Source organism: Ovis canadensis, chromosome 20, assembly GCF_042477335.2.
Source record: "Ovis canadensis isolate MfBH-ARS-UI-01 breed Bighorn chromosome 20, ARS-UI_OviCan_v2, whole genome shotgun sequence".
NCBI classification, from domain to species: Eukaryota; Metazoa; Chordata; class Mammalia; order Artiodactyla; family Bovidae; genus Ovis; species Ovis canadensis.
In genome coordinates this window covers 46,951,902-46,974,668 of record NC_091264.1, presented here as the reverse complement: position 1 = coordinate 46,974,668, position 22,767 = coordinate 46,951,902, and the positions used below count along the sequence as shown (strand labels likewise).

General features: G+C 39.5%; 1 protein-coding gene and 1 long non-coding RNA gene across 4 annotated transcripts in view; one reads left to right on the top strand and one right to left on the bottom strand.

Annotated features, from left to right (window-relative positions):
- LOC138425582 (cytidine monophosphate-N-acetylneuraminic acid hydroxylase) overlaps positions 1-22,767 on the bottom strand; it is a 301,978-nt gene that overhangs the window by 89,405 nt on the left and 189,806 nt on the right. The window lies entirely within an intron of this gene.
- LOC138425663 (uncharacterized) overlaps positions 1-22,767 on the top strand; it is a 79,956-nt gene that overhangs the window by 6,521 nt on the left and 50,668 nt on the right. Inside the window, exons 3-4 of the long non-coding RNA XR_011251298.1 lie at positions 12,430-12,546; positions 13,623-13,726. This is a non-coding gene — a long non-coding RNA (uncharacterized lncRNA). The remainder of the gene's footprint in view (positions 1-12,429; positions 12,547-13,622; positions 13,727-22,767) is intronic.

Below are 22,767 nucleotides of genomic sequence, written 5' to 3'. Positions count from 1 at the left end.
GTTTTCCTCTATTTCTTTGCATTGATCACTGAAGAAGGCTTTCTTATCTCTTTTTGCTATTCTTTGGAACTCTGCATTCGTGGTCCTCAAAGTTTCCCCACCATAGAAATAATTTACCCTGGAACTTTGAGTTTATGCTGTCAACAAGATCCCCAGATTATTTTGATTATCAGCTAGTTTGAGGACACACTATTGAAGCAGCAAGTTGAGATGGTCCTTATTAATTAAAAGAAAGCAACCTGTACTATCCCCTGCTGTTGACTTTAAGAAAACAGATTTGTTAACTATCTAGGTGCTACTCTTTCTTCACACATTATACATGCATCCAGGACCTATCTGAGGCAAATGTGAAGTGGATGATGTTGGCCTTTAGTGTCCTCCCAATTTCCCCCCAAACACCCAGAGGTCTCCTGATACGCCCATGACTTGTGTAATCAGGTGCCACCTGCAAATTCCCAGTATTTATTAATCCCCTCATGACCTGACCCTCAATTATATTTGAGACTATAACATGTATCAAGGACTTTTGATAAACCAATGTGTTCTTCAGTTCAGTTGCTCAGTCATGTCCGACTCTTTGTGACCCCATGAATCACAGCACGCCAGGCCTCCCTCACCAACTCCCGGAGTTCACTCAGACTCACGTCCATCCAGTCAGTGATGCCATCCAGCCATCTCATCCTCTGTCGTCCCCTTCTCCTCCTGCCCACAATCCCTCCCAGCATCAGAGTCTTTGCCAATGAGTCAACTCTTCTCATGAGGTGGCCAAAGTACTGGAGTTTCAGCTTCAGCATCATTCCTTCCAAAGAAATCTCAGGGCTGATCTCCTTCAGAATGGACTGGTTGGATCTCCTTGCAGTCCAAGGGACTCTCAAGAGTCTTCTCCAGCACCACAGTTCAAAAGCATCAATTCTTCGGCACTCAGCTTTCTTCACAGTCCAACTCTCACATCCATACATGACCACTGGAAAAACCATAGCCTTGACAATACGGACCTTTGTTAGCAAAGTAATGTCTCTGCTTTTAAATATGCTATCTAGGTTGGTCATAACTTTTCTTGATTTACAATTATTTTAGCATGTAATCATAAGAACTACTCTATACAGTAGTTGTGATTATCTTTGTTTTGTAGATGAAGAAAGTGAGACCCAGAGATAGCATCTGTTTCCACTTTATTCACTGAAGGACCTTCACCTCTTTTTAAAAAATTTTTAAAATGTATCAATTTTTAATTGAAGGATAATTGCTTTACAGTTTTGTGTTGGTTGCTGCCAAACAGCAACATGAATCAGCCATAGGTGTACCTATGTCCCGGACCTTCACCGCTTTAAGCCTCAGTTTCCACATCTGTGGGCTTCTCTGATAGCTCAGTTGGTAAAGAAGCCACCTGCAATATAGGAGACCCCAGTTCAATTCCTGGGTCAGGAAGATCCACTGGAGAAGGGAAAGGCTACCTACTCCAGTATTCTTGGGCTTCCCTTGTGGTTCAGCTGGTAAAGAATCTGCCTGCAATGAGGGAGAACTGGGTTCAACCCCTGAGTTGCGAAGATCCCCAGGAGAAGGGAAAGGCTACCTACTCCAGTATTCTGGCCTGGAGAATTCTGTACAGTCCACGGGATTGCAAAGAGTGGGACACAACTGAGTGACTTTCACTTTTCAGCATCTGTAGCAGTGAAATACTCTACCATGCCTGCTTCTCATAGGTTGTGGAGTTACTGAACTTATGGATACAAAGCTCCTACTATTGCATTTGCCACAGAGCAGCATTTTAATATATGATCATCAGGAGCAGTCCCATAGCTATCTACATACCCTGCTTTGTTTTTCTTCAAAATTTGTATCTGTATTTGACGTTATATGTTTGTATATTATTATCTGTCTATCCCACTAGATCATAAACTCCTTGAGAGAAGGAATTTTGCTTTGTTCATCTCTCTTCACAGGACTTATAATAACACATGGCTCCAAGGAAGCACCACAAATATTTATTGAAAGAATGGTTGTTATGGCCATAATTACCTCTGTCACACCTCACTGCACACACAGTAGCTGCCCTTTAAATGCTTGCTATGGGATTTGCAGCAAATGGAAACAAAAGCATTTCCCATCATTCTATACTGCCTCCCACCACGGGTAAACTGAATGAATAAATGACCTCCTGACTGAGATAACATATTTGAATACACGGATCACAAAAACAAAGGGAGGCTCTTATATAAATTTGTCACAAATTATATTGTGTGCTTTCTACCCTGGCTTCTATGAACAAAAGTTGAATGCCACAGGCATGCAAGAAAGAGGAAGTAACATAAGCACATCCCCCCCCCCCTTAATTTGTTATATGGTGTCCCCAATCCCTGTTAGATCTGGCCATTTGGACAAGTAAATTATGGAGCCTCCGAGTGGGTGGAGAGTCTCTGGCTCTAATCCTTGGTTTGGTTTCCCTTGGCTCTACACTCATTTTCCAAAGTCAATTTATGCCTCATTAATATGATCTATTTGATTTTATATATGACTCAGAACTATATCACCACAAGGTTTCAAAAAATGCATCAGAATTTTACATGTCGAAACATATGATACTCTTGCATTTCAGTGACTGTTAAAAAATGCTTTTGCTACTTTAAGGAACTGGGTATTTGTGATCATCTGAGCTAAGTTAATAGACACAAAAAGAAACTTTTTTTGTTAAACTTTATATAATATAAAAGCACATACATATTTATTGTTAAAAGAAAAGACTATAAGAGTATTTAAGAAGAAATCAAATCTCCTCTGCTCCATCCTTGTCATTCTATCCCTAGAGGCAGCCACCAATGACCATTTGGTACTTATCTTTCTAAACATTGTGAAAAACAGACTTGCCTTGATCTAGTGTCTTCCTTTGTGAGATATGACACTTAAGAGCCACTTAAAAATTATAACCATTCTTTTTAAAAATGTTCTACCACTGAGAATCTCAAATACACACAATAGTAGACAAAATAATATGACCTCTCATGTACCCATTACCTAGCACAACAACTATCAACCCACAGCCAACCCATGGTCCCAGCCAAACTCCCGTTCATTTCTCTCTATCCAGGATTTTTTAAAAAATAAATCCCTTATACCCGTGTATTTATATATAAATCTCTAAAAGCAACAACCCTTTTTAAACAAAACTGTATGCTGATATTACATCCGAAATATTCCTCAATAGTATTAAATAGTCAGTGTTTAAATTTCCAATTGTCTCATAACTGTCATTAATGGAGTTTTTTTTTAAGCTTTAAAAAATTTCAGGATCTAAACAAGCTTCCCGTATTATGATTGGCTGATATATCTTTTAAGTCTCTTTTCGTTAGTAGACTCCTTTCAATTTCCTATGCCCTAAAATTTTGTTTTTAGAAGAAACTATGTTTTTTGGTCCTCAGAGTTTTACATCATCTGAATCTTGCAGATTGCATCCCCATGGAATAATTTAACATGTCCCTCTGCCTTCTTATGTATTTCCTTTAGTTGACTCTAGAGGCTTGATTGAAGAAGGCAATGGCACCCCACTCCAATACTCTTGCCTGGAAAATCCCATGGACGGAGGAGCCTGCTAGGCTGCAGTCCATGAGGGCACTAAGAGTCGGACACGACTGAGCGACTTCACTTTGACTTTTCACTTTCATGCACTGGAGAAGGAAATGACAACCCACTCCAGTATTCTTGCCTGGAGAATCCCAGGGACGGGGGAGCCTGGTGGGCTGCCGTCTGTGGGGTCGCACAGAGTCGGACACGACTGAAGCAACTTAGCAGCAGCAGCAGAGGCTTGATTAGGTTCAAGTTCAATGTTTCTCTTGAGTGTTGCATAAGGTAAAGCTTTGTTTCTTCTATCAGGATGCTCATGATGTCAGACTTGCTTTTTTTTCATTGTTTATTGAAGGAATTTAATATACTAATGTGCACTATGAATCATCAAGAAAGGAAGGATACTGTGTTCCACATTCCCCAAACTTATTTAAGATGAAAATAATTTTTGGCATCACAGCTAATAGAGACAGAATTTAACACAACACACTTTGAGAAATGTTGCCCTATATTAACTGATGAAAGCTTTTCCCTCCGGAGAAGTCAGACTCTGTCTTTTTGTAATGTCTCCAACCTTTGATGTTCAGTTTGAAGAAGGAAAAGGCAGCCTACTCCAGTATTCTTGCCTGGGAAATCCCGTAGACAGAGGAGCCTGGAAGGTTACAGTCCATGGGGTCGCAAGAGTTGGATACAACTTAGTGACAAAACCACCACCACTGGATTCATTATTTTATTAGGATGTGCAAGATGGAGACCTGTCATTCTTTTTTTAAAATAAGTTAACTATAATCCTTTTGTAAGATGCTTCCCTTTATTGACTAGTTACCTAACTGTACAGTTTATAAATGAAAGGGAGGATAAATGCTTGATTCTTTCCCCAGTCCTCCAATTTCTTTTTAGTACCATTTGAATTCATTGAGTTAACATATTTGATGAATTTAAATCCATAGCGTTAATCTTAATGCTCAAATCAGTTCATTTTGGCCAGTGGGGCTCTCTTCAGATTGACTTCTGTGAGTCATTTTGAGATGATCCCAATGGTATTTGACAGCTCCTTACCTCTTGTATGATAAGATATTCCACATTCATATGGTAGATTTCCTGCTCCAGATTTCAAACCAGCTATTTCTCCTAAAAGCTTTGGCTTCTTTTGTTGGAAATAAGTGTCTGGAAACCACAATGCAGGTGCTAGAGCTATGACCACTTTCAAAAGATGTCAATTTGCTCACATGTTTTGGATGTTACAAAGAACTTTCTGCAAGCCATATATAGTCCTAAAAACACTTGCTTGTTTAAGAATTAATTATCTGATAGAAAAAAGAACTTTTTATTAAATAAAAAATAAAGAAAAAAAATGAATTATCTGAATCTCCTGCTTCTTTTTTTAAGATATAGCTCTTTTATTTTATTTTTAACTTTTTATTTTATATTGGAATATAGCAGATTTACAATGTTGTGATAGTTTCAGGTGGACAGCAAAGTGAATCAGTTATGAATATACATGTATCTATTCCGTTTCAAATTCTTTTCCTATTTAGGTTATTACATAATATTGAACAGCATTCCTTGCGCTGTACAGTGGATCCTTGTTGGTTATCCACTTTGTTTATTTTTGAAATAATTTTATTTGTTTATTTAATTTTTACAATACTGGGTCTTTTGCTCCTTGGGCTTCTCTATAGTTGCAGGCAGCGGGGCCTACTCTCTATTTGTGGTGCACAGGCTCCTCATTGCGATGACTTTTCTTGTTGTGGAGCATGGACTCTAGAGCACAGGCTCAATAGTTGAGGCACACGGGTTTAGTTGCTCCACAGCATGTGGGATTTTTCCGGATCAGGGATCAAACCCATGTCTACTGCAATGCAGGCAGGTTCTTTACCACTGAGTCACCAGGGAAGCCCTATCCATTTTAAATATAGCAGTATATACATGTTGATCACAAACTCCCTAACTATCCCTTCCCCCATTGCTTCTTATAATTGCTTAATGTATCTGTGTCCTTTCTGCAGCTAACAGTTTTAGAACCATAACCGCTTTCAGACCCAGTTTGTAGCATCCTAGTCACTCAGAATATATACATTAGGTGAGAAAAATCAGGCTTTAAGTGCCGAAAGAAACTACCAAAAATGAGTTTCAGAAATCTGAGGAGAAATAGGTGCATTATTAGGTAACTCAGTAGTCTCTGAGGTCATGATTTTAATAGGTTAACAGGTTTTAATAGGTTTAATTTTCTTGGATGTTTGAGTTCATGTCAGTTCAGTCACTCTGTCGTGTCCGACTCTTTGCAACTCCATGGGCTGTAGCACACAAGGCTTCCCTGTCCATCACCAACTCCCAGAGCTTACTCAAACTCATGGCCATCGAGTCAGTGATGCCATCCAACCATCTCATCCTCTGTCATCCCCTTCTCCTCCTGCCTTCAGTCTTTCCCAGCATCAGGGTCTTTTCCAGTGAGTCAGTTCTTTGCATCAGGTGGCCAAAGTATTGGAGCTTCAGCTTCAGCATCAGTCCTTCCAATGAATATTCAGGACTGATTTCATTTGAGATTGACTGGTTGGATCTCCCTGCAGTCCAAGGGACTTTCAAGAGTCTTCTCCAACACCACAGCTCAAAAGCATCAGCTCTCAGCTTTGTTTATAGTCCAACTCTCACATCCATACATGACTACTGGAAAAACCATAGCTTTGACTAGACAGAACTTTGTCAGTAATGTCTCTGCTTTTTTTAAAAATTAATTAATTTTTTATTGAAGGATAATTGTTTTATAGAATTTTGCTGTTTTCTGTCAAACCTCAACATGAATCAGCCATAGGTATACATATATCCCCTCCCTTTTGAAACTCCTTCCCATCTCCCTCCCCATCCCACCCCTCTAGGTTAATACTGTTTGAGTTTCCTGAGCCATACAGCAAATTCTGTTAGCTATCTATTTTACATATGGTAATATGAGTCTCCATGTTACTCTTTATATACATCTCACCCTCTCCTTCCCTCTCCCCATGTCCGTAAGTCTATTCCCTATATCTGTTTCTCCATTGTTGCCCTGTAAATAAATTCTTCAGTACCATTTTTCTAGATTTCATATATATGCCTTAGAATACAGTATTTATCTTTCTCTTTCTGACTCAAATACATTCCTTTCTATGACTATTACTCAGCCAAAAAAATGTCTCTGCTTTTTAATATACTGTCTAGGTTTGTCATAGTATGTTTGTCTTAAAAGCAACCACTTGACAGGCCTAGCCTCTATTTTTAAAGGAGCCCTTCTGCAAAAAGATACAAGTCTTAATTTCCTACTTCAGGTCATCTTCACCTGAACATTTCAATGTAAAATAATTGTCTAATAGAGACAAAAAAGGGTGAGGCAGGTCTGAGGGCTTGGCAGGGATGGGGCAGGGATGGAATGACTGGCTGGTTGAGAGATATGAAGACTTTGGTTGGTAGGTGGGGAAACACATGCAAGGGATGTGCCTGTGAAGTTGCAGATAGGCCCTGGGCAGTTTGGAGGGGTAGGATATGAAGTACAGGCCACAGTAAGAAGCTGGTTCAGTTAAGAGGTGGATCTGGCTGTTTCTGGGACAGGGAAGGGATGTAAAAAAATTAGGCTTTCTTCCTCTGTCTCCCCCTCCTTCCTCTTGTAACTTTCTGCTGAATTTTTCTCCCTCAAGCCCCATCTTTCTCTGTTTCCTACAATAGCTTCTTTTTCCAAGAATATTTAAGCAACCATCATTTGGAATAAAAGAATGAAAATTTTTGCTTGTTAATAGGAAAACCCAACACTGGCTACCTTCACCAAATGAGCTATTGTGAAGAAATGGATAGCTCTGCAAATCAATAAGAAGCTAAGAGAACTTGCCTTGGAAACTGGCAGGACCCTAGGTAGCTCTGAGAGCCAAAAAGAACTAAAGGATCTGTTTCCTGGCAGGAATGCTCTTCCAGGATGTCTGGGATAAACCAGTTGTCAGAATCTCAAAAGAGAGTTTGCTCTGCCAAGGTCATGAGAGAAAGTGAGAGAGAGCCCACTGGAATTAGTCTCCCATCAAGGCTACACATGATAGGGGAGAAGTGCTTGAAATTGGCTGTCCTGTTAGGAAGAGGGAATGAATGCTAGTCAGTTAAAAAAAAAAAAAAATCCTAAAGATGACTTTTTAAACTCAGATATTGACTTATTATCATTTTTTTGAAAAATGAATATGAAAAGTGTTAATATTATATCCACACTATCATGCTGCAACTTTTCTTTTGTTAGCTTCTTTTTTTTTTTAATTGGAGGATAATTGAGTTACAAGGTTGTGTTGATATCTGCCATGCAACAACTCGGATCAGTCATAACTTTACTTTTAATCTATATGCCAAGAATTATGTCATTCATAGTCAATGTTTCTATTTTTTACAGCAAAGCTGTAAGTTTGGCAAGATGTTCTGCCTGTAACTGATACTCAGAGGGGTTAAATGTGACATTACAGCTAGTATCTGTCAGAGATGAGATTCGGATCCAGAGCTACTGACCAAACAAATCATTGTTCCATGTTGTCTGACACTCCCACCGACCCACGCCTCCACCTGACCTGCCTCTTGAGATATCTGTATGCAGGTCAGGAAGCAACAGTCAGAACTAGACATGGAATTAAACTTAAAAGCTTCTGAACAACAAAGGAAACTATAAGCAAGGTGAAAAGACAGCTTTCAGAATGGGAGAAAATAATAGCAAATGAAGCAACTGACAAACAACTAATCTCAAAAATATACAAGCAACTCCTGCAGCTCAATTCCAGAAAAATAAATGACCCAATCAAAAAATGGGCCAAAGAACTAAATAGACATTTCTCCAAAGAAGACATACAGATGGCTAACAAACACATGAAAAGATACTCAGTATCACTCATTAGCAGAGAAATGCAAATCAAAACCACAGTGAGGTACCATTTCACGGCAGTCAGAATGGCTGCGATCCAAAAGTCTACAAGCAATAAATGCTGGAGAGGGTGTGGAGAAAAGGGAACCCTCTTACACTGTTGGTGGGAATGCAAACTAGTACAGCCACTATGGAGGACAGTATGGAGATTCCTTAAAAAACTGGAAATAGAACTGCCTTATGACCTAGCAATCCCACTGCTGGGCATACACACTGAGGAAACCAGAATTGAAAGAGACACGTGTACCCCAATGTTCATCGCAGCCCTGTTTATAATAGCCAGGACATGGAAACAACCTAGATGTCCATCAGCAGATGAATGGATAAGAAAGCTGTGGTACATATACACAATGGAATATTACTCAGCCATTAAAAAGAATACATTTGAATCAGTTCTAATGAGGTGGATGAAACTGGAGCCGATTATACAGAGTGAAGTAAGCTAGAAAGAAAAACACCAATGCAGTATACTAACGCATATATATGGAATTTAGAAAGATGGTAACGATAACCCTGTATGCGAGACAGCAAAAGAGACACAGATGTATAGAACAGTCTTTTGGACTCTGTGGGAGAGGGCGAGGGTGGGATGATTTGGGAGAATGGCATTGAAACATGTATACTATCATGTAAGAAACGAATCGCCAGTCCAGGTTTGATGCATGACACTGGATGCTTGGGGCTGGTGCACTGAGACGACCCAGAGGGATGGTACGGGGAGGGAGGAGGGAGGGGTGTTCAGGATGGGGAACACGTGTATACCTGTGGCAGATTCATGTTGATGTATGGCAAAACCAATACAATATTGTAAAGTAATTAATCTCCACTTAAATAAATTTATATTTAAAAAAAAGAACTAGACATGGAACAACAGACTGGTTCCAAATCAGGGAAAGGAGTACGTCAAGTCTGTATATTATCACCCTGCTTATTTAACTTATATGAAGAGTACATTGTATGAAGCACAAGCTGGAATCAAGATTGCCAGGAGAAATATCAATAATGTCCGATAGCAGGTGACACCACTCTTATGGTAGAAAGTGAAGAAGAACTAAAGAGCCTCTTGATGAAAGTGAAAGAGGAGAGTGAAAAAGTTGGCTTAAAACTCAACATTCAGAAAACTAAGATCATGCATGGCATCTGGTCCCATCACTTCATGGCAAATAGATGGGGAAACAGTGAGAAACTTTATTATTTTGGGCTCCAAAATCACTGCAGATGGTGACTGCAGCCATGATTGCTCCTTGGAATCAAAGACGCTTGCTCCTTAGAAGAAAAGCTATGACCAACCTAGACAGCATATTAAAAAGCAGAGACATTACTTTGCCAACAAAGGTCCATCTAGTCAAAGCTATGGTTTTTCCAGTAGTCATGTATGGATATGAAAGTTGGACTATAAAGAAAGCTGAGCACCGAAGAATTGGTGCTGTTGAACTGTGGTGTTGGAGAAGAATCTTGAGAGTCCCTTGGACAGCAAGGAGATCCAACCAGTCCATCCTAAAGAAAATCAGTCCTGCATATTCATTGGAAGGACTGATGCTAAAGCTGAAACTCCAATGCTTTGGCCACCTGATACGAAGAGCTGACTCATTTGAAACGACCCTGATGTTGGGAAGGATTGAAGGCAGGAGGAGAAAATGATGAGATGGCTGGATGGCCTTACCAACTCAATGGACATGAGTTTGAGTAAACTCCAGGAGTTGGTGATGGACCAGGAGGCCTGGCATGCTGCAGTCCATGGGGTCTCAGAGTTGGACACTACTGAGTGACTGAATTGACTGACTGCAACATTAATTTGGGCATGTTTATTTCTCATTCATTGTTATTACTGCAGATTCTTAGTTATTCAAATTTTGTGACCTCTGTCTTGAATTTTTAAAGGCAATGCTTTCTCTTTATTTAAAATAAATCTTTTAAAATTAAAAGCTTATGTTCTGGTTTGCTTTAATTTCCTCCCATGAGTCAGTGACCTTACGAATAAAAAGTTCCATACCCCTGGACTAAGGCCAGGGGAATAAAATTCCATTATTAGTACCTGTCAACTCTGATAAAGTGCCCTTTCCTCACCCTCACATCCTTTCACTACTTTTTTCTGCCCCCACAGACATAATTAGTCATCAAGGCCTAGTTGTTTTTCAACTTCTTACATAAAATTTCACAATCTACAAAAGTAGAAAGAATGATACCATCAACTTCCTTGACCCAGCTTATATAATTTACTCACACAACCTCACACATGCACATTTATAGGTAATTATATTAAAAATTTTTTTTTAATTGAAGGATAATTGCTTTATAGAATTTTGTGGTTTTCTGTGATACATCAACAAGAATCAGCCTTAAGTACACCCTGTCCCCTCCCTTTTGAACCTACTTCCCATCCCCCTCCCCATCCCAGCCTTCATCCTGTCATATAGCAAATTCCTGTTGGCTATCTATTTTATATACGGTATTGTAAATTTCCATGTTACTCTCTCCATACATCTCACCTTCTCCCTCCTTCCCTCCCCCATGTCCATAGGTTCGTTCTCTATGTCTGTTTCTCCATTCTTGACCTGAAAAATAAATGTATTGGTACCGTATTTCTAGATTCCATATATATGCATTAGTATATGATATTTCTCTTTCTCTTTCTGACTTACTTCACTCTGTATAATAGGTTCTAGGTTTGTCCACCTCATTAGAACTGACTCAGATGTGTTCCTTTTTATGGCTGAATAGTATTCCATTGTATATATGTACCACAACTTCTTTATCCATTCATCTGTTGATGGACATCTAGGTTGCTTCCATGTTCTAGATATTGTAAAGAGTGCTGCAGCGAACATTGTGGTACATGTGTTTTTTTTTTTTCCATTTTGGTGTCCTCAGTGTATATGCCTAGGAGTGGCATTACTGGGTCATATGGTGGTTTTATTCCTAGCTTTTTAAGGAATCTACATACTGTCTTCTATAGCAGCTGTACCAATTTGCAATCCCACCAACAGCGTAAAAAGGTTCCCTTTTCTCCACACCCTTTTCAGGATTTATTGTTGATAGACTTTTTGATGATGGCCATTCTGACTAGTATGAGGTGGTATCTCATTGTAGTTTTGATTTGCATCTCTCTAATAATGAGTGGTTTTGAGCATCTTTTCATGTGCTTGTCAGCCATCTGTATGTCTTCTTTGGCGAAATGTCTGTTTAGGTCTTTTTCCCATCTTTTTGATTGGGTTGTTTGTTTTTCTTCTTTTGAGTTGTAGGAGCTGCTTGTATATTTTGGAAATTAATTCTTTGTCAGCTGTTTTCTTTGTGATTATTTTCTCCCATCCTGAGGATTGTCTTTTCACCTTGTTTGTAGTTTCCTTTGCTGTGCAAAAGCTTTCAAGTTTAATTAGGTCCCACTTGTTTATTTTTATTTTTATTCCCATTACTCTAGGAGGTGGGTCATAGATCTTGCTTTGATTTATGTCATCAAGTTTTCTGCCTATGTTTTCCTCTAAGTTTTATAGTTTCTGGTCTACATTTAGGTCCTTAATCCATTTTGAGTTTATCTTTGTGTGTGTTGTTATGAAGTGTTTTAATTTCATTCTTTTGCACGTAGCTGTCCAGTTTTGCCAGCACCACTTATCAAAGAAACTATCTTTGCCCCATTGTATATTCTTGTATAGACAGTTCTTTCCTGATTCTGAAGCTAACTCCAGACATCATGATTTTATCTTCGAGAATCTCAGTATGTATCTCTAAAACATGAGGATTCTAATCAACATAATTATAACATCATGACCAAATCTAATGCATTTGTTTAAAATTCCTTAATATCAAGTATCCAGTCAGTAGTCAAATTCCCCCAGTTGTCTCATATATATTCTGGGTCAAATCAGGATCCAAACCAGGCCAAATTTTTAATGAGACATCAATCACTGTACAACCTTTTACAATCTCAATTTTGTTTGAACGCAGCTTTTTCATTTCAGTTTTCTTTTAGAAATCAGATTCTGATTGGCTGGTAGTCTAAGCTTGCCTGACCTTGAAGTTGCCCTTGGAGGCAAGTTGCATGAGTCAAGCTCCCTCAGCCCACATCTCCAGGTTAAGTAAGTCTATCTCTCAATATAGTTAACAGAAAAAAGCCACACTTTTCTTCATATTTTTTCCCTTTTTCATGCTTTTATCATTTCTCCTAATGGAGTAAAGAAAGCAGGAATTGTTCTCTAAAATGTAGCATTTTCTAGGACTTTGCTGGCAGTCCAATGGTAAAGACACCACACTGAAAATGCAGGGTCACAGGTTTGATTCTTGATCGGAGAACTGGGATCCCACATCCTGTATGGTGCAACGAAAAGACTTTTAAAAATTTAAAAATAAAATGTAGAATTTACTTATGGGAACCTGTCTATAATAACTTCACTTTACACCTAATAAATGTTCATCAGAAGGGGCTTGGTTAAACAGGCTATGGCATGTCCAAACAATGGGAAGCCAACTCTCATTTTAAAATATGAGGTTGCCCTATATGGAATGACATGGAAATACCAAATGCCAAGATATATTAGTGAATGAACATGAAACAATATGGGTAATGTGATCCACTTTTTCCTTCAAATTGTGTGTGTCTATATACCCATAAAAAAACCTAAAAGCATAAGCACTAGATTTTGCAGGGAAGATGTAAAATTATGGAGGAATTTTGCTCTCTATTTTTTATATTTTTGTATCATTTAAATGCTTTTAACCGTGTGTATTAGCTTTATAATGTGAAAAAATACAAGTTGAAATATCATGTATATATCTTATGTACATATTATGAAAGTGAAAGTGCAAGTTGCTCAGCGGTGTCTGACTCTTTGCAAGCCCACAGACCCATCAGGCCCCTCTGTCCATGGAATTCTCTCAGCAAAAATACTAGAGTGGGTTGCCATGCCTTTCTCCAGGGGATCCTCCCAACCCAGGGATCAAACCTGGATCTCCTACATTGCAGGCAGATTCTTTACTGTCTGAGCCACCTGGGAAGCCCATACATATTGTGAATATTTTCTATTCATAATGTATGAAATATGAATATTAGAAATATAATGCATATATTGTATATAAGATAATATATAAGTATAGTTCCTTCTTTCTGTAATCTTTCTTCAATATCAGGAATAATTTAGATTTTTCTCTACCATAGATACACTATTTTTTCAACTAGGAGAATATTTGAAGATACAACTCAGTAGTCTTCCTTTAATCACAGCAACAGTATTGAACTATGATTCTGTGCCAAATACTGAGGTAAGTTTTAGACACATTATCTCATTTAATCTCTGGAATAATTATTTGCTATAAATATTGTTATCTACATTTTACATGTAAAGATAGTGAAACTTTAATTGGCAAAGTTACTTGCTCAGGTCATAGTTGGGGTCCTTATCTCACACTTTTCCATTCTAAGGTCTATAACCTCACCCCCTGGAACACATTGATCTCACCTTAATAAGTGTAATAAATATAAAGACAATGGCAATTCTCCAAAATGCAAGGCCATCATCTTTTCATGCTCCTCTTATGCTTTTCTTTTTATCTATTTATTTGGCTGCGCTGATCTTCGTTGCTGGGCATGGGCTCTCTATAGTTGCAGGAAGTGGGGATACCCTCTAGTTGAGGTACATGGGCTTCTCGTTGTGGTGGCTTCTCTTGTTGCCGAGCGTGGGCTTTAGGATGCTGTAGCAGGTGGCTCAGTAGTTATGGCACACGGGCTTTGTTGCCCCGAGGCATGTGGGATCTTCCCAGACCAGGGATCAAACCTGGGTCCCCGGCATTGGCAGGCAGATTCTTAACCACTGGACCACACCATGAAGTCCCACAGCATAAAGTCCCTCATGCTTCTTTCAAATAAGCCTAATAGATCTTCCAACTGTGTCCGAAGACCTCAAGACCACGCCCAGATTTGATCATTTGTTAGGAGGACTACAGGACTCAGCATATATTTGAACTTCTGGCCATGATTTATTACAGTGAAAGAAGGCAAAACAAAATCAGCAAAAGAAAAAGGTACTTCAGGCGATGTCCAAGGAGACCAGGCACAAGCTTTCAGTCCTCTCTCAAGGCAGTCCCTTAGGATGCACCTACCCCCAGCAGCAAGCTGTGATGACACAGATGAACTGCTCCCAAACAAGAAAGCTTATTAGAGAGAGGAAAACCCAGGGTTTTTATTGGAGGCCAGTCACATAGGTACCCCCTGTCTGGTATGTAGCCAGATTCCAGACTCCCAGAAGAAAATCAGGTGTTTGATGTAAGTACAAATACTGTTAGTACAAATGGTTTGGGCTCAGTGAGCCCATCTTACCAGTTAACCATAGGAACACTTCCCAAATTTAAATTCCCAATTGCTAGCCAAGGGCCAGCCTCGTAAGTCAGCTTGTCAAAAGATGCTGTTCAGACTTGTTAATTCTATTCTGCACAGCCATGAAACAATTAGGAGTCAAATGCGCAACAAGAATAAAGTTACATCAGCAACCTCCAGTCTACTTTTATGATGAAAATGGAGAAGCTGATTAATACCCCTTTTCAGGAAATCACATTTTCCCTCCAGAAACCTGAGGATACAGTGCAGAACCCTAGGGTCACAGGCCAGACAGCCCTTTGACATCCACTTTCTGTGGACAAAGGCACAGAAGTTCTTGTCCCTTTCTTCACTTTCCACGTTTTTCTTCATCTTCCAAGAAATTTTAGAAAGAATTTTTCCTATGACTATAGCAGTACCCATTCAATTGCTCAACGTTGCAAAGAGTCGGACACGACTGAGCGACTGAACTGAACTGAACTGAACTGAAGGAAGGTCTTTGAAAAGCGATTTGTTTTTGAGCTTCTATTATAACCTCTATGACAGCCACTTACAAATCAGGTGACATGTACAAAGAATGCAGGCTGAAAAAGAACCTAGCCAAGTACCTGTTCACTCAGAAGGTACTATCCCTCCCAGGTTAGTTTGCCATACACACTAGGGAAACTCTAACTTTACTTTTAAGGTAACTTTTGCCCTATTTTTTTTACATGAATTATTACACTTTATACATCCAGGTACCCAAGATATTATGTATGATGTCAATTAAGGATATGCTATCTTATGTACATCATGTGTTCAGAGTTCAGCAATTTGAGGATTGTCCAAACACTAGACCAATTTGTCCTGTCCAGATGGAGTTCTTTCCTTGTTTACAATTCAGTCTCCACCCAAAATGATGGAAATGGAGGGTTGGGAGACTGCTGTGCTTACAAAATCTGAGTTGAAAACTTTTAAATTCAGCTCAGTTCTGGTATCATTTATGCATGTCTTACTTAGAAACATGGAAGGCTATATTTCCTTCTTCACCCTCAAACCAACTTGTTATAACAAGTCAGATATTTGCCTCTTTGGGTTTGGAAATCATTGAACATCTGCTAGTATATCCCTTCTGAGTGATATAACTCTGGATAACATAATATTTGCGTAAAAATAAACACATTTGGGGGCTTTATGTGCTTTTATGGATTCCCCCAAAAGGAAATGTTAGCAAATATGTTAAACAGTGTTCTTTCTCTCTGTTTTAAAGTGTGTATAATATATCTGTACTTGCATTGAATCAAAGATATTCAACTACATTCAGTAGGTATGCAGTTTCTACCTATGAGTAACTGGGAACTAGCATATCAAAAATCTTCCATAAAAACTTTGTCTGCTGTTTTTTTTATTCGTTCTGTGATCACGTAGTGCTTATGACATCTCTTTAACTAATAGTTTCAGTTCAGTTCAGTTGCTCAGTCATGTCCGATTCTTTGTGACCCCATGAATTGCAGCATGCCAGGCCTCCCTGTCCATCACCAACTTCCGGAGTTCACTCAGACTCACGTCCATCGAGTCAGTGATGCCATCCAGCCATCTCATCCTCTGTCGTCCCCTTCTCCTCCTGCCCCCAATCCCTCCCAGCATCAGAGTCTTTTCCAATGAGTCAACTCTTCGCATGAGGTGGCGGAAGTACTGGAGTTTCAGCTTTAGCATCATTCCTGCCAAAGAAATCCCAGGGCTGATCTCCTTCTTTTTTATTTAACACATCAGACCTTTGTCTGTTCTCCATCAAAATTCCCCTAAAGGGACTTCCCTAGCGGTCCAGTGGTTAAGACTTTGAAGGTGGTATGGTTTTGATCCCTGGTCACACAATTAAGATCCCACATGCCTTGCGGCCAAAAAATCAAAATATAAAACTGAAGCAGTATTGTAACAAATTCAATAAAGACTTTTAAAAATAGTCCACAACAACAACAATAAGCTCCCTATAAGCAATGGCTATATTTTTATTAATCTCTGTATTGAGCTAGATATGAGAAAGGTACCTGGTATTTATTAACCTTTTATTGACCAGGTGAATGGGTAAATAAATGAATAGATTGTAAACGCCTGAAGAATGTGAGCTACCTATTCCAGTATCTTCCACATAGTGTTTACTAGATAAATATTTGCGATCCTGAAGGGGAATCTGAGTACTGTTGCAAAACCAGACAAGTGGATGTGCCTTGCTGATTTTCCAGAACTGAAAATTCGCAAGTAATCCTCATTTCTTAGAGATACATGCCAAAAGGTTTATGAATGAAAAGACTTTGGTGTTTATGACTTGCTTCAAAATAATCAGGGAAAATGGGGCACAACACACAATGAAAACAAGATTAACCAAGAATTGCTATAAAGTTGAAGTTTAGCATATGTTTGAAGGTTTTCCTAATAAAGTTTCATAGTGAACTTTGCCTGAGATACAGCTAACATGTTTATGTATCCATTCCAGTTTGTTAATTTTTTTCTGGGAAATAAAGATTCTATTTACTGATTACCTAGATAGCAAATCTTTGTCAAGCTTTCTGGCAACTTTTTAACATCTTTATTTGGATAATTCCCCACCTTGACTTCCCAGCATAGAAATCAGAACTCACTTTTCCAGCCTCCTTTGTGGCTGGGATACACAAACACATACACACACACACACACACACACACACACACAGAGGACTTAGGGTCTGTCAATCAGGAATTCCCAGAAAAATCCCCAGTTCAGAAGAGTGACATGAATAAGGAGATTCCAGAAAGAATTGTTTCTGATGAGAGTGGTATGGAGGCATTCAGCCTACAAAGACAGAACTAACCAGGAGCCCAGCAGTTGCATCTTCTGTCCAGAACTGTGTCCAGTCTCTGAAGTGTTCACCATTATAATCTGGGCATTGTTCCTGGTTCCTTAACCTCCATGTCTGACTCTCTGGCCCTCCTAGACACTAATATGTTTTAACAAATTTCTGTACTGCTTGCACTAACTAAAGTAAGTTTGCAACTAAATTCCTAACTGAAATATCTACCTAATATTAGGTATTTGATATCTGGTATCTCATTGAAGCTGGAAGCAACCTATTGAGATTTGAAAAGAGGGTAGGGAAATATTGTGAAAAACCTTGTTGGAATGTATCAGATATACAAAGGGAGCCCTTAAATGTCGCTTAGAAAAGGAAGAAGGGGACCTACAAGGTCAGTGGAGGATAGTTTGAATTTTCTCAGGACTTTTTCAACCAACAGAGAGGAAGCAAAAAAGAATGACAGCTGTGGCCAAGCACAATTATTCTAGAATGCCTCTGCAAAGTATAAACAACCTACCTTTGGCTACCAATGGGCATGGTTAGCTCAGGTCCCTACCTCTCCCTAATGAGCAGTTTCTGTGTGAGCAGGCCCAGCCCACCTACATAAAAATCAAGAGTCAACACTCCCCTTTCCCATGGTAGAAATACATCAACAGACCACTGTGGAAAGTCATACCAACCACCTACACTCATTAACCTTAAATGTAGATGAGCTTTCATTTTAAACATAAACGAGCCCTTGTGGGAGGCAGAATAATGGCCCCCAACATATCTATGTTCTAATCCCCCTGGGGGACTATGAATACATTTGCTTCTATGGCAAAGGGAGGGCCTTCCTGGTGGCTCAGTGATAATCTGCTTGCCAATGCAGGAGACACTGGTTCAAAATCTGGATCAGGAAGATCCCCTGGATAAGGAAATGGCAACCCATGCCTGTGTTCTTGCCTGGGAAATCCCATGGACAGAGGAGCCTGGTGGGCTACAGCCATGGGGTCACAAAAGAGTTGGACACGACTTAGCGACTGAACAACAACAAATGGCAAAAGGGAACTAAAGTTGCAAATGAAATTAAGGTCCACTGACCTTAAGACAAGGCAGTTATTCTAGATTGTCCAGGTGAGTTCAGTGGAATCATAAGGATCCGTAAATACTGGAAGAGGGAGGCAGAAGGGGAGTCCAGAGTGATGGGATGTGAGGTGAACTTTACAAGCTGTTGGTGGCTTTGCTGAAAGAGGAAAGGGCCATGAGCCAAGAAATGTGGGGCAATCTCTGAAGCTAGAAAAAGCAAAGGAACAGGTTCTCTTCCAGAGCCTTAAGAAAGGAACACAGTCTTGCTAACAGCTGGATTTTATTCCAGGGAGCCTCATGTTGTACTTCTAACCTATAAAACTGTAAGATAGTAAATCTGTGTTGTTTTAAGCTACTAAATTTGTGTTAACTTGTTACACCAACCAAAGAAATGTAATATACCACCCCCCCGCGAGGATGATAACCATGAGTGTGGGAGACTGAGCGTGATCAATAAACAAATGCCAACTTGAAGAATTCTGATCTGAGGGATAGATATGTAAGAAGTGCCCCTGGATGGATGGATGTTAGCATGGATACTAACAAACACAAAACCCAGCTAAGAAAAGACCTGGCATGGACACCTAACAGGTTATGAGATCTTAGATCACCAGCCTCTCTAAATAAAGTGAGGGCAACAGGGGATGATATGGCTGGATAGCATCACTGATTCAATGGACGTGAACTTGGGCAAACTCTAGGAGATAGTGAGGGACAGGGAAGCCTGGCACACTGCAGTCCACAGGGTTGCGAAACATTGGATACAACTTGGTAACAGTATCAACAACAACAACAGTATCTGCTCTGGTTAATGCAGTGTTGATAGGATTAAATGAAGTGGTATAAAGGTCTATGCAGAAAGAGTTAAGTTATTTTAAAATTATTATTGCTAGCTGTGACTACACTAATGGGGGGGACCACCTAAGCCATAATAGACCTTCTGTCCATAATATCCAATTGACATCATCACAGTGGATACTGGACATTCAAGAAATATTATTGAGGCTTTATGGTACGATGTCTAAGAGCACTGGCAATAGGCTAAGACAGACCTGAATTCTGCCTCTGTGTGCCATTAGGTGATTACTCAACCTCCTTATCTGTAAAATGTGAATAATGGAGTTATAAGAATGAAGATGAGATGATGCCAATAAAGCTTTTGGCACAAGGCCTAGGATCCACTGGGGACTCAGCTTAATGGTAGCACTCATTATTAATAATGAGCTCTTATTACTACAAGACATCTACTGCTTTTTTTTTTTTCATCTACCACTTTTGAACACTTAAATAATTTTTACCCGTATTATTTCATTTGATTATCAAAGTCTCCCTTGGGAAGAAGCATAGCAAGTTTATATCCATTTTACATATACGAAAAATAATGCACAGAAAAGAAATCCACTTCTCTGGAGGGACTGGATACAAGGATTGGTTTCACCTGAAAAGATTCAAAGGGAACTGCAATAGCTAAAATAATCCAGGAATGAATTTTCTATTGTTCACATGAGTAATGCTAGAAGACTAGGAGGAAATGAATAATAAACATAATAAAAATCTTTTATAATATCATTCATACCTCTAGCATGCTACAGAAGGATTTTGGTAAATTTTTTTTAAGCCAGAGTTAAGAAGAGGAACTAGTCTGTTTAGGCCTCAAGAGGTCAAATGAGGCAGAAATTCTCTGACAGAAGTCCTGTATTTGATGAGAGTTTAGATGACAAACCATGATGGAAACTATAAGAGGAGTTGCAGCCATTACGAAACCAACCTCTGTATGTGGTCTTCATTATCCACGGGAAAAGCAAAGGAGGGAAATAAGATGGGTCAATTAGTGTTTTGCCCCTGTAGCCAGGGCAGATGACCGATTTACACGTCAGGATGACTGCGGACCTCCAGTAGAGTTTCCTCTGGCTTCTTCCTGCCCAGGCAGAGTTCTCTATCTTTCAGGTCCTAAAGATGGCTTAAAACTCAACAGTCAAAAAATGAAGATCATGGCATCCAGTCCCATCACTTTATGGCAAATAGATGGGGAAAAAATGGAAACAGTAACAGACTTTATTTTCTTGGGCTCCAAAATCAATGCAGATAATGACTGCAGCCATGATATTAAAAGATGCTTACTCCTTGGAATAAAACTGTGACAAACCTAAGCAGTGTATTAAAAAGCAGAGACATCACTTTGCCAACAAATGTCTGTATAGTCAAAGCTATGGTTTTTCCAGGAGTCATGTATGGATGTGAGAGTTGGACTATAAACAAGTTTGAGTGCCAAAGAATTGATGTTTTCGAACTGTGGTGCTGGTGAAGACTCTTGAGAGTCCCTTGAACAGCAAGGAAATCAAACCGGTCAATCCTAAAGGAAATCAGTCCTGAATATTCATTGGAAGGACTGATTCTGAAGCTGAAGCTCCAATACTTTGGCCACGAGATTAGAAGAACTGACTCATTGGAAAACACCCTGATGCTGGGAAAGATTGAAGGCAGGAGAAGGGGATGACAGAGGATAAGATGGTTGGATGGAATCATTGATTCAATGGACATGAGTTTGAGCAAACTCTGGGACATAGTGAAGGACAGGGAGGCCTGGCATGCTGCAGTCCATGGGGTCACAAAGAGTTGGACATGACTGAGCAACTATACGACAACAACTTGCAGTAAGAAATTTGGAATGTGGTTCAGTGGCTTCTCCTGTGACCTCGCAGGAAAGTTTCAGTGAGTTTCTTGCTTTTCATCAGCTAGAAATAATACAAATGAAACAACCAGAAAAGTTTTGCAAGAAAAGAATGAACTGTGTTGGGAAGTTACTTTTTCTAAGTTTTTTACCACTGAGATGGAAAATGGACATAGCGGATGTCAGCCACCTCCTGGATGTGATACTGATGGCGTTTTCCTTCTTTATTTTCCTCTTTCTTCCCTGCTTCTTCCCTCTCTCCATTTCTTGTCTTCCTACCTTTCTTTTTCTTTTTTTCCTTGTCTTCCTTCCTCCCTTTCTCTCAGTTCCCTGACCAGGGATTAAACCCAGGCTGTGGCGGTGAAGTGCTGAGTCCTAATCACTGTACTGCCAGGGAATTCCCCTCCTTTCCTTTCTCAGTGAAGAAACTCAGCACTCTCTCAACCATTAGAACTCAAGTCAAGCCCAGTCATCTTACCTGGGAAGTTTTTTTAGCACCTGGTGACTTAGCACACACGCATACATACATCTCTGTTAGGTTTAAAGAATCTGCCTTCAGTGCAAAAGGTGCAGGTTCAATCCCTGGATAGGGAAATCCCCTGGAGCACGAACTGGCAACCCATTCCAGTATTCTTACCTGGGAAATCCCATGGACAGAGGAACGTGGTGGGCTACGGTCCATGAGGTCACAAAGAGCTGGACACAACTGAGCATCCATGCATGCATGCATGAAAGCAGTAATTGGAAAGATAATACTGTGCTGAATAGGAAATGGTAATGACCTAAAACATGAGTCAATTGGTCCAGCTGAGGAAATAAACCAGATGCTTTCTGGAGATCATGTAAGGTTCTTTCCATACTATAATAATGGTGACTTAGACAGGAGTAGGAAAACTATAAACCTTGGTTTTGAAGATATCAAACATATGCAGCGTAATAAGGAATTTTTCTGAACTGACTTTCTGGTGAAGATGTTATCTGTTGACATTAAAGGAAATCCTGACTTAGGTCCAAGATTCTTCTGTTTTTTATTTTTAATTGAAGAATAATTGCTTTAAAGAATTTTGTTGTTTTCTGTCAAACCTCAGCATGAATCAGCCATAGGTACACACATATCCCCTCCCTCTTGAACTTCCCTCCTATCTCCCTCCCCATCCCACCCCTCTAGGTTGACATGGTGCCCCTGTCTGAGTTTCCTGAGCCACACATCAAATTCCCACTGGCTATCTATTTTACACATGGTAATATAAGTTTCCATGTTACTCTTTCCATACATCTCACCCTCTCCTCCCCTCTCCCGACGTCCATAAGTCTATTCTCTATGTCTGTTTTTCCATTCCTTCCCTGTAAATAAATTCTTCAGTACCATTTTTCTAGATTCTGTCTATGCATATTTGAATACAATATTTATCTTTCTCTTTCTGACTTACTTCACTCTGTAT